Here is a 13,837-nt window from a genome sequence, read left to right as displayed (position 1 = left end):
CATTATCAATAGAAAATGTAGGCCTACATTTGAAGCCTTTAACTGTGAACTCAGGTTTACATTTACAGTCTGTTTCATTTTGAAGTATTTAAAATATCATCAGAATAATTTACGTTTCTTACTCCTACTGAAGCCTAACTGAGAACATAAAATGTGGATATTTTTCTTTCTGTCTTGAACCGCAGTGAGAGCCAGCGGTAAGTTAAGTAGTGTTTTCTGTAACTGACATGTTGAGAGAAGTTATAATGACGTTATAAATTTCATAATGTCATATATTTCTGTGCATGCTTTGTGTTTTTTTTTCTTTTCTTTTTTTTTAGGTTTCAATTTTAATTTTGTAGTCACACCGTCATGTAGGATAAGTCTAGTTTCTGTTATAATGTGACCATATGTAGAGACTTCAGTGCTAACAGCAAATGTACATTTGTGAATATTTGGCTGTGAACAGTTTTATAAATTCTGTTTATGACTATGTGATGTGACGATGAGTTGTAAGAGGTTTTAAAGGGGTATTTGTCCCCAATAATTGGAGTAGAGTGAGTGTAGGAAGTTACCTAAGGCGCTTGGTCACGTTATGTTCTCCTATTTTGTATCAATAAAATGTGTATTTAAGCATTAAATCAAATTTCATAACACACATAAATGTAGTGGTTAGTAGGCCTATATGTTAAAAAGATGAGTTCACATTTCTAGTCTTAAAACAGCAGTCAGGAGGTTTTTTCTTTTCAGATGGTTTAATTTATAAAAGTACTATCGGTCCAGAGAGATACAAGTATACGATATTAATTGAAAAGCAAATACGAAGCCAGATAAAATTATAACAAGCACAGCAGCACAACATTAATTAATTAATTAGTTTTCTATGTCCTTTGAAGGTTTGACCCCTACAGGTTGGGAACCAGTGGACTAAACTATCACAGCATCTGCTTATTTGTTCATTCACTCATTTGTCATTTGTCATTTGTCATTTTATTTGTTTACATATATTTATGTATCCATTGCATAAGTTGCTGCAGCGAATATACTTAAAACAATACATAAAACAATTAAATAGGTGCACAGTATGACTGTGTATGTGATCTTAAAAATATTTTTTTTAATTTCATCTTGACTTTAAAAAGATAAATCTGCCAACACTTGTTTTTATTTTTTATTTAGCAGAAAAAACACTCTACAGGAAAATAGGCGACCAGGTTGTTCTCACACCAGACTCTGTGGTGAATCCCATCACCAGCATAGTGTGGAAACATGGACCTAATATTGCCATGCAGTGGTATGGAGACGAGACTTTATCCTACCGACAATTTAAAGGTACAAATTGAATCTAAATCAATGTTTTTGGTAGATAGAGATAAAAGATTTTGCATATTAGTTTGATTTTTTTAATGCTTCTAAGTATCCCTTACAAATCCTCGTTTAGAAGATAAACTTTGGTATTTTTACAGATCGTGGTTCGCTGAACATTTCAACTGGAGTGATGACGATCACAGGACTGACTCCAGACCTCAGCGGCATTTACACAGCAGAGATCAACAACAAAGTCAACAGTGAGACTCAACTCCATGTTATCTGTAAGTGGAGGAAATGTGTTTGAAGTTTGGTTTGAATTATTAAAACGGCCTTAAATTCAAAAGAAATGTCCTGTTGTTTCATTTTCTATCAGCTCCTGTCCCTAAACCCTCCATCTACTTATCATGTGATCCTGAGAACACCTACTGTGACCTCACCTGTAGTGGCAGCATCACAGGAGCTGAACCAGTCACCTACTGGTGGACAGCAGGTGGAAAGAGGCGGACTTCAACCAAGCAGCTCAGAATAACAAAGGTATACACATGATGATGATGTTTGTGAGTCTCATCACTAACACATAAATCCTGTTACAACAATAAACCAGAATCTAGTCTTTAAATTGATTCACATGTTCAGACATCAGTTGGTGACCAGCTGAGGCAGAATCCAGACTGAGCTGTTTAGTTTATTTACACAGTTTAGCTTTAACTGTATCTGCTACAATACATGTATTGTTGTTCCTGATAAATAGAAAATAAATAAACTGAGCAGCAGGCTGGAAATGGGCAGGCTTGGCTCTGGAAAATCAAAAAAAATTGGAATAACAAGAGCTGCATCAGGATAAAAGGTTGGGTATTTTTAACAACAAGCAGCTGTTGAGATAATGTAATATTTAATGAGCTTGACAGTTACATAAAACATTAAAACATATTTTGTTAGAAATATTTAGTTATAAGTTTAATTACTTTTTGTGATGCAAAGAAAAAAACCAAAAGCTGTTCAAGCTAGCCAAAATATGTTTTTTTTTTTTTTTTTTTTTTTTATCCTACCCAGGAATACCAGTGTACTGTATTAATACTAGATAATTAAATGCAGACATGCTTAATAGTGGATTACAGTGTATATAGTGAAAAGTTGATGAGTCATTCCTGAGTTGTCCCTGATGTCTTCGTTGCTAATCTGGATTTAATATAAAAAGTCAAACATCTCTGTTTGGTAATGAACTGTCAGCTAATATTGTTTTTCTCTTTCTAGGAGGAAGAGGAGCAGTGGTTCATCTGTACACTTGAAAACCCAATCAGCTCCAACAGCAGTGAAAAGGTCCTCAACCCCTTCATAAGTGAGTTATGACACCAACAAATATCTGCTGTAACACATTTAATGTATTAATGCATCTTAATGTTTTTCCTAATGACTAAATGATGAGCTTTGAGTTCATTATTTTTCTATATGGGGGTATCTCAGAGTGCATTATCAAAGAGCTGTGGTGGAAGTACAGTAACAAAAGGAGGCACTAAAAACACTGTAACGTTGAAACATATCTACTTGATGTGACTTCATGAAGCTTCATATTAGCTTCAGATCAACTTTTAAACACATTTTTGCACAGAAAGAGGACTGTGGATTTAGTCCTCCATCACTTACATTGTCATTATCTTCTAATGGTCAGTATGAACAGGAGGAATGATTACAGCAAGAAAAACAGGTTTCAGTGCTTGTTTAGGCTAATTTAAGACAAACTCAAAATCAAATAATGCAAAGACAGTTACTTCATGAACTTGACTTTTAGATTAATTTCAAATCAGAAGATAAATAAATGAAAATAAGAAGTTACATTCATTTTTAATTGCATTTCACTATGTAACTTTTGTGAAAAGTTTCACTTTTAATTACAACTGTTATAAACTCACTCAAATTCAATCAGCAGCTGGTTGAATTCACTGTTCAGAAAAAATTGCTTTAACCAGATTTTTTGTTCAGCGCTTTTGAGAAAACATTGGGGGCTGCAGCCCTGAAAGCCAACCCTATAGCTCCGCCCCTGCACAACACTGTGCAGAAACATGTGCAGCACTTGTCTGAGGTTACAGAGTGATGGGACAATGAAGGAAAGTCACAACAATTGACACAGACCGTGTAGGAATATGACAGCGGCAGCAAGACTACTGCCATACGAACATATGCTGTGCATAGTGCACAGTTTACAGAGGTTGACTGTTATATCAATCTGTGATGGTGGTTTTGAGTGAGTGAAAAAAGAAAAACCCAAAACGATACATTCAGGATTAACGCTGACACCCCTAAAAAGATTCTGTATAGTTCTTTTGAGTATAATGGATTACATAACAGAAAAGACAGAATGAGGAAAAAAGTTGAATAAAAAGACATTTCAATAATTAAAGTCCAGATGAAAAGACATATTGATCTTCCATTTTGTTATGCATCTCTGAGTAAAACAGGACAGACAGGCAGGACATATGTTGAAAAGTTGGTGTGGCATAATACATTTTAGGTCTGTGCAGCTAAAAGTTGAAGATTGATTGATGGGTGGATGTCATGATATTATTGGTTGGTTCAAGCCTAAGCATACATCATGTTTGGTTTTAAAGGAGGAAAATGACAGTGTTACGGGTCATAGAAACTGGTACCACAGCAACAAAGTACAACTCTGTAAAATAGGGATAAAATGCAGCAGCAATGAAGACAGGAGCATTCAGTTCGTCATCCAAGTTGCGTCTGTATTCAATTTCACAGTGAAATATTCCAAACATACATTTTGCTGAGTTTAAGTGTCTGTTTTAGTCCAAAAACATCCATGAGTCTCATTTGTTCAATAACGCCTCACATAATACATTCACATCTGTAGAGCTCAAACTTCTGGTGTACTGCTGAGCTTCATACTTAAAACAACATTTTAGTACACTCCATCACCTTCATATAAGTGCATCAATGATATAGTGCAAATAACAGTAATATTCAACTGTACTTTAAACAAGCAAGCTCTAATCTGCTATGACTCTGGACACACTTAATTTAGATATTACTTTTTTTTTTTTTGGGTGTACCACAACAGAATTTTGATATAATGATAATGATAATAATAATAATAAGTTAGGATTAAAGGGTTAAAAAGGCATTTTTCATTTCATCTTGACTTTAAACAGAGAAATTTGTTTTTATGATATTTTGCAGAAGAACCACTCTACAGGAAAATTGATGATGAAGTTGTTCTCACACCAGACTTGCAAAAGGCGAAACTCATCACCAGTATAAGGTGGAAACATGGTGATAATATTGCCATGCAGTGGTATGGGGACCAAACTTTCTCATACGGAAAATTCAAAGGTACACATTTAATTGGTAGTCAGAGATCAATGATTTTACTCATTAGTTTGAAGTCTTTGATACTTTTCAGTTGAGATTTTTATTGGAGGTAATTAGGGGTCTGAAATATTTGAAGCTGAAAATTAATTGCATATCAAGTGATTCTTTTACAGTATGTAATAGGTTTATCTGATTTACGCTAAATGAATGGATTGTATCATAACTCAGGAGTTTGTAATTTGTTTTCTGCATGGGTTGAGTTTTATAAGAAGTATGACCCATTACATTTGACAAATACAATCAATGCTAACTGTGATTTGACCAACACTGGAAATAAGTGGCTCCAGCTGATAACATACTGTAAGATGATTAAAAATCCTCATTTAGAAGATAAATTTGTACATTTTTACAGATCGTGGTTCGCTGGACGTTTCAACTGGAGTGATGACGATCACAGGACTGACTCCAGACCTCAGCGGCATTTACACAGCAGAGATAAATGGCAAAGAAACCAGCAAGACTCAACTCCTGGTTATCTGTAAGTGGAGGAAATGTGTTTTGAAGTTTGGATTTATTTATTAAAACTCCCTTAAATTCAAAGGAAATGTCTTTTTGTTTAATTTTCTATCAGCTCCTGTCCCTAAACCCACTGTCTCCATATCGTGTGAGATGACCTACTGTGTCTTCACCTGTGATGGCAACATCACAGGAGCTGAACCAGTCACCTACTGGTGGACAGCAGGTGACAAGAGGTGGAATTCAACTGACAAGCACAAAATAACAAAGGTATACACATGATAATGATGTTTGTGAGTCTCATCGTGTTAGAAAGCCCACATTGTTTTGAGTGATATTTACCTGTTTATAGTCTGTTTGCATTGTAGGTTTCATTTGTCCTATGTTATTGAACGCAGCTGAGTTTTACAGACATTCTTGAACGCACCACACCTGTGCAATTCTCGTTCTCCATGCGGGAGAGAGCTGACGTTTTCCCTTGCCTTTTTGCATCATTCATCCTTATTTAGCTAATGTGTTATGCTAGCCTACTGTTTATGGTAGTGAACTGATTGTTTTCTTTATTTGTGTTATTGTTGCAGACCACAGCTGTAATAAATCAGATAACTCCATGTATCAGTGTTCTTAAATAGGGACACACTCACCATACCTTGCCACTCTAAACCAGTTAATTTCCTGGAGACCCCCAGTATCTCCTTTTTACATCACTAACAGATAAATCCTGTTGCAACAATAAACCAGAATCTAGTCTTTAAATTGATTCACATGTTCAGACATCAGTTGGTGACCAGCTGAGGCAGAATCCAGACTGAGCTGTTTAGTTTATTTACACAGTTTAGCTTTAACTGTATCTGCTACAATACATGTATTGTACATTGTTCCTGCTAAATAAATAATTAGTAATTAAATAAGCTGAACAGCAACATGAACAAACAAACCTGTGGAAAATAAAAAAATCAGATCATGGAAATTCTAAAACTTTAAATATGTTCTCAGTTGTCATGGAAATAGTAATAAAGCATTACATTCAACTATTAATTCCAATAAACTGTCCTAACACTATAACTAACAAACAAACATTAACAACAGCTGTGTATGAAGTTTGTACAAATGAACAGGTGTGTGTCTGTGTGTGTGTGTGTGTGTGTGTGTGTGTGAGTGAGCGAGAGAAAGAGGGGGGGGGGGGGGGGGGTGGCATAAATTGAGAGCGGTGACTGGTTGTCAGCAGGCTCTCGTGGAACAGATTAAATCCATGCATTCAGGTGAACGCGGGAATTCTCATCTCCGCCAGCTAACTTCGTCATCGTCTTATTTCAGCCATTGGCGTTTCGGAAGGACAGCTTGTACCCCGCCTGCGCGTAAGCTGCAGGCAGACGATCAGGGAAAAAAGAGAAAACAGCCTCGTGCCTCTCCTTTTGAAGCTTCGGTGACATCACCGGGACTGGAAGTGATGTCAGATGTCTCTCAGCCAATGAAGGATGAGAATCAAAGGGGATTATGGGATCTTGAGTTCAGGGTGACCTGCCGAGGCAGGTTTTTAGGGCTCCCCCATTGTTTTAGGGGGCAAGGACAACTCAAATCAGGCTCTACTGTCCACTTACAAGGTCATTTATGGTCACTTTTCCTCCAGAACAAGTGTAGTTGGTGTTCTTTTAATAAATTCTCTGCCTTCTTAAACAACCTTATGCTCTGTGTCCCCAAATTTACTGTTGCTGGGTGATTTTAATATTCACTTGGACAGCATCAACAATGCTTTTACAAGGGACTGTACTTCATGCCTTGACAGCTTTGGAATACAGCTATATATTGACTTTCCAACACACTCCAAAGGACACATTCTTGACCTAATCTGCTGTTCTGGTGTAACCCCTCATAACTGCTGTGCCTCAGATCTGCCTATCTCAGACCACAAGTTAATATCCTGCAATGTTAATCGAAGATTATCCAAGACTAATATTACATTTCGAAACATTAACAATATTGACTTGTTGGCCCTCTCCAATGGAATTGATGACTTCCTCAGCAAAGACAATGTATCCACTACGGATGAACTGCTATCTGACTACTTCATGGACTGCTAAATACTCTTGCACTTTTGAAAAACAGGTCTGTTTCTTTTACCCACTCTGCTCCTTGGTTTACACCAGCACTATGCCAGCTCAAAACTAAAGGTCGTCGTTTGGAGTACCTTTATGTAAAAACGGGTCTTTCTTTGTGAACTACAAAGAAATGTACCATAATCACATACTCCAATACAAGGATGCTCTTTCTTCAGCCAAGACCACATACTACACAACCTTAATCAGGACAGCTGATGGGAACACTAGAGCCCTATTCTCAACTCTCAACAATATTCTGAAACCACCTGATGCTCTACCACCTCATCTACTCACAGTTACACAGTGTGATACCTTCATGACCTTCTTCAATGCCAAAATTGAAAATATCCACCAGACACTGACTGCTACTAAACACTCTGCATCCTCTCTGCACTCTTGGCCTACATCTTCCTCTAGCTCTCCGCTCACCAGCTTCATACTACCAACTGTCTCTGAAATAAGTGGTCTCATTCATAAATCCAAGTCATCTACCTGCCAGTTAGACCCCCTACCTACCCACCTGGTCAAAAGCTGCCTACCTGCCCTGTCTGCGTTAATAACTGACATCATTCATTCCTCACTGACTTCTGGTGTTGTTCCATCATCACTAAAGACTGCTGCAATAACACCAACACTCAAGAAACCTGGCGCCAATCCTAATGACTTGAACAACTTCCGTCCCATCTCTAACTTGCCATTTCTCTCCAAAATACTTGAAAGAACGGTTGCAGCTCAGGTCCACACCGATCTGTCTGACAACAACCTCTATGAACAATTTCAGTCAGGCTTCCGTCCCCTCCACAGCACTGAGACAGCCCTAATGAAGATCACAAACGACCTCCTGATGGCATCTGACTCTGGACTTCTATCCATTCTGGTTCTCCTCGACCTGAGTGCAGCTTTCGACACTGTTTTTCATGACATCCTCCTGGACAGATTAGCCTCCATTGGAATCAGTGACATCCCACTGGCTTGGTTCACATCATATCTCTCTGGCTGCACAGTATATTCAAATTAAGAACCTGAGATCCAGCTCCTCTCCATTCTCTAGTAGTGTTCCCCAGGGCTCTGTCCTTGGCCCCCTCCTGTTCATTATTTATCTTCTGCCTCTTGGTCACATTCTCAGGAAATTTGACATACAATTTCACTGTTACGCTGATGATACCCAACTCTATCTTTCCACTAAGCCTACTTCTACTCTGCCACCCCATAGCCCTATCTGACTTCTTACTAGGGGTGTAAGAAAATATCGATACACTTAAATATTGCGATATTTTATTTGACGATACCGTATCAATATTCAACGGCACTGTATCGATTTTTTTATTAACAATTAACATGCAAATATTCACGGCGTTTGTTAATTTTTGTGCTGCAATTAAACCTCCGGCCGCTAGTTGGCAGCAGTCATTATGTCCTCCGCGCCAAAGGAACAATGAAATCCCGCGAGATCCCGCGAGAGTGCCAGTCTGTGGCAAGCTGCATGCTAACCGCTAACTTATCACAGTTCACCGGTGATGGCTGAGGACGAGAGGCTACAGCCAGCTCCAGCAGCTTTTAAAGCTGATGTTTGAGCATATTTTGGTTTCAAAACAAAGGAAGGCAGTTACGACAAGAGCCATGCGGTGTGAAAACTCTGCAACGCCAGAGTCAAGTACTCGGGCAGGGAGCGTACCTATGTTCCCGGGTCCTATGATCCCCGATCGCGGCTAACTCGGTTGCTAGCTCAGCGGCTAACTCCGCTGTTAGCACGGCGGCTAATTCAGCTGCTAGCTCGGCGGCTAACTCATCTGCTAACTCGGCTGCTAACACAGCTAACTGGCTAACTGTAGACAGGATCATCCCTATGTTCCCCGGTCACATACAAAGCGGGGAACATGCCGGTCAGACCCGGGGAACAAAGGGATGATCCCCTCGGGCAATACTACAAATTAGTAGTAAGTATTTGAGACTTTTACTGAAAGGCAGATATTAATTTCTTCAGCCTGCACATAAAGAGCAGATGTTGCAGTGACTTTGCATTTTCTTTTTCAACTTCAGAAATTTGAACCTGCTTATTACAGTTAAGGGATAACCTTTTAACAGAGTCAAGAAATCTGTTAACTAATTTTTTTCATTTGTTTCAAAATCCTGCAATTGCTTGTATTTCTTCAACAAGCTGATGTTAAGCATGTAACAGCATTGTATGTGCTACAGTTTTCTTACAATTAAATTCTTTCAAAGAAACTCAATATATCGTTGTTCCTACAGTATCGCAATATATCGCGATATATCATATCGCTAGATTCTTGCCAATACACACCCCTACTTCTTACTGGAAATTAAATCATGGCTCTAACTCAATTTTCTTAAACTCAACGGCGAAAAAACTAAGGTCCACCTCATCTGTACCAGATCAACACTCAACACTTTCTCCATGTCCATCAACAATTCCACTGTTCCTGCATCCCCTCAGGTAAAGAGCCTGGGTGTCATCCTGGACAGCATATTATCTTTCGAAGCCCACATCAATAACGTTACTCGGTCTGCATACTTCCATCTACGCCACATCAATTGTCTCCGTCCCTCACTTTCACCAACCTGCACCGCTATCCTGGTAAACATCCTGATCACATCTCGTCTGGACTACTTTAACTCTCTCCTCTTTGGTCTTCATGGAAATCTCCTCACAAACTCCAACTGGTCCAGAACGCAGCCGCTCGTATCATAACCAGAACTCCCTTTATTGAACACATCAAATCCCGCATTGACTTTAAGATTCTGCTCCTCACTTTCAAGATCCTTTATAACCTGGCACCATCATATCTCTCTGAACTTATTCACATCTACATCTACACACTTTCCCGAACTCTACGATCCTCCTCTGCCAACCAGCTCTTTGCACAATCTGCCAACTTAACCACCATGGGGTCAAGAAAGAGCTTTCAGCCAATCTGCCCCCCGCCTATGGAACTCTCTCCTACCAGACATTCAGACTTCTGACTCTGTCTCCACCTTTTAAATCCCGCCTGAAAACGCACCTATTCAGAGTGGCTGTTTTTTTTTTTTTTATACGTAATCAACAACAAACTAGGACCTAAGGAGAGTTTAGTATCAACTCTGCTGCTGGTAGCCAAAGCCAGAGTAGCTCTCCAAGCAGAGAACAGAGTGGTAGCCCACCTGTTACTTGCACCCCCAATGAAGGAGGGAAGGACTAAATAAATTGATAAACATAATACATAAATATTATAATTTACACCAGATAATTCAATCTTGCTGACGTGCTAAATAGTGGATTATGACTAAAGAGACTAAGACTAAAGACTAAAAACACAAAGCAGCAGTTACATATGGCTATGCACATATGATGTGTGTGTGTGCGAGGCAAGATGGTGATGTGACTTTTGGAGGAAGTCACATCACGACTGGTGGCTGGTGTCTATGCACTAAATTTAAGTCCCCTCAACACATCTCACGTTATCTGACCGCCAGATGTGTCAAAGAGGGACGTGGTGTGTGGATGTGAGTGTGTGTGGGCAGAGGTAGTTTGTATTGTGAGTTATTGCTTAAGCTTTTGTCTCTCCAAAGAGCGATCAGGTATGTGAAAAGGTCTCACAGATGTCCGGCCTGGTTCTTGGTCCAGTGTGGTTCTGGCGGTTCCATCTTCTGTCCTCGAAGGTTATGGTAGCGGTGGCTGGCTTTCCATCAGGGCAGCAATCAAACACAGTGGCCGGGAGTTGACTTGTCAGAAGGCAGCAGGGCATCCTTTCTTCCCTCTGCAGGCAGGTTGAAAGCGCTGTGTTTGCGGCAGCGGCCTCTCCTTCGGATCCAGTGATTTGTGTTTGGCTAAACACAGAGGTGAAGTCGCGTCCAGCAAGGAGCCTCCAAACTTAGGGAAAAGCATGTGAGCTGTTTGCCTCCTAAGCAAACTGACTCAGAGGAGCAATGCTTCCTCTGGCACAGTCACAATGGAAAAAGCCAAGCTGCTGTGTCACTGGGTTTACTGTGTTGTAGTGAGGACTGGCTTTCCTGGATTTCACATGGAGGTGTGAAATGCAAGGCATGCTGGGAGTTGGGGTCTATGTGAGTGTGAGTCTACTGCTGTTGTTCTTTTCTTCAGAAGACAAAGGAAGCCTTGTGGTTCGGCTGTTGGTTTAACATGAAGACCTACCTTTGTCTGACCACATAGTTGGTCTCAACAATAAAATGTATGTTGAAAAGCTGATGACTGACTGACTAAGTAGCCATAGTACTGTTGTTAATCTGTAAAAAAAAAAAAAATCCACAAAGCCTCCATGAAAGTGAGCTCCTCAAAAAAACGGGTTTATTTAGTTTATGAGCTTTCAGCCAATTTTGTTTTTCTCCTTTCTAGGAGGAAGTGGAGCAGTCATTTAGCTGTGTACTTGAAAACCCAATCAGCTCCCAAAGTAGTGACAGTGTCTTCAACCCCCACAAGGAAATCAAGTCCTTGAAAAGTGAGTTATCGCACCAACAAATATCATTTAACTCATAGGAGTTACAAAACATGTTCTAACAGACATTAAATGACTAAATGATGAGCTTTGAGTTCATTATTTTTGTGTATTGGGTTTCCTCAGAGTGTGCTAAAGACATTAGAATACAATACAATGTCCTTATAAACTATTTGTTGTTTTAATTATTTATTCATTCTTTTTTTTTTTTTGTAGGTAATCCGAAATGGTGGTTCATCTTAATGCCAATGATTCTGGTTGTGTGCATCATCATCATCATCTATTTGAGACGCAAATACAGAAAAAGTAAGAAGTCACAAAATATTGTATTTATTTTGATGCAATAAATATTCTGTATTTAAGTTGTCTGATATAAATCAAATCTTCAACTTGAATTTAAATTCTTTATATTTCTTTCGGTGGTATTTCTGCAAACAATAAAATTATGTATTTTCAGATTAAGACAGAAAAATGAACCAGCAGAATTTAATGTCAGGTTTTGGTTGTGGATGTTAATAGATCTCTGTGTTGAAACTGTAAATGACATCATGATGATTCAGCAGAAATATTCACAACAGTGTGTTTGAGTTCATGATGTTCATTGCTGAGTAACACACAGTCTATTTACTGGGGAAAAAACTCAAATTATAAAACTAAATATGATTAATGATGAATTCCAGTGAGTTAACATGAAAATATTTTATGTTTATTTTATTTTATTATGTTCTGTTTTCATGCGTGCATCCAGAACTTAAAAACAATTTGTATAGAAACTTTTACTAATAAAAAACAGTGTTTCAAATGCATTCAATGTACACCCCAATTTTTCCTTTTTTTTATTGAAATTCATGCAGTTCAAGTCCAGTGAATAGCTTGAAATTGTACAAAGGTAAGTGGTGAACTGCCAGAGGTTAACAAAAAAAAGAGGCAAAGTTACTCAAAGCTCAAAGGTGTCAGTGAGTACAGTTTCCTTCACCATCAAAAAGCACTCAGAAACTGGGGGAAACTCTGAAAGGAAGAGGTCTGGCAGACCCAAAGCCACAACAGAGTCAGGAGACAAGTTTGTGAGAGTCAACAGCTTGCGTGATAGGTGGTTCACAGGACAACAGCTTCAAGCACAGCTTTATAGTGGCCATAGTTATCAAGTCTCAGTTTCAACTGTGAAGAGAAGACTTCGAGTTGCAGGTTTGACAGATCGAGTTGCAGCAAGAAAGTCATTGCTAAGAGTCAGAATAAGAAGAAGAGGCTTGCCTGGGCCATGAAACACCACCAATGGACTACTGAAGAAGGTGTTATGGACTGATGAATCAAAATTTAAAATATTCTGTTCATCACGCAGGAGTTTTGTACACCGTTGAGTAGGCGAAAGGATGGCTCTCAGTGTGTGACATTACCTGTCAAATATGGAGGAGGAAGCATGATGGTCTGGGGCTGCTTTTCTAGATCCAGGTTCGGCTACCACAGCATTTCGCAGCGCCATGCGGTTCCCTCTGGTATGCACGTAGTTGGTCAGGGGTTCATCCTACAGCAAGATAATGACCTAAAACTAGTCCAAGCTATGCCAGAACTACCTTAGGAAAAAAGACCAAGATGGTAAGCTTGAAAACATTTGTTCAATAAAAAAACTGGAAAAATTGGGGTAGCTTTGTAGCTTTAAGGTTTTTTCAACTGGTTTAATCAGTTATTTTCTCAAACTTTCATGACTAAACAATATGAGATAACACACACTTATTCATCTCTAATACAGGAGGAGAAGGAGGAGAAGAAAATGTTGATGGGATAGAGCAAGGTAAGATAGTACATTTTCATATTAATCACATATTTGCCCTTATTAATTTGAGTATTTAATATGACAGTATTTAAATAATATTGCACTTTCATGCATGCTTACAGCACTTTAAAAGTAATTAATATCTGTATTTTTATAAGCAAAAATTCGTTTTTTATCAGTCAAATTAATCAATTGTTGTAAATTGTAGATTTTTTTTTTTTTTTTTAATCATCATCAGTTCTAGCAGTTATAACATTTTACATACCAGGTTAATCGTAGATGTTTGGAGATATCAAAACTACACCAGATCAAAATTAATCTTTGGTTTAACCAAATTATGTGTACAACTTCATTTAGCTACTTTCTCCACAGCTTTGATCAACAGTACG

The sequence above is a fragment of the Scomber japonicus genome, chromosome 24 (assembly GCF_027409825.1).
Source record: "Scomber japonicus isolate fScoJap1 chromosome 24, fScoJap1.pri, whole genome shotgun sequence".
Classification (NCBI taxonomy): domain Eukaryota; kingdom Metazoa; phylum Chordata; class Actinopteri; order Scombriformes; family Scombridae; genus Scomber; species Scomber japonicus.
Note: the sequence above shows the minus strand (reverse complement) of the source record.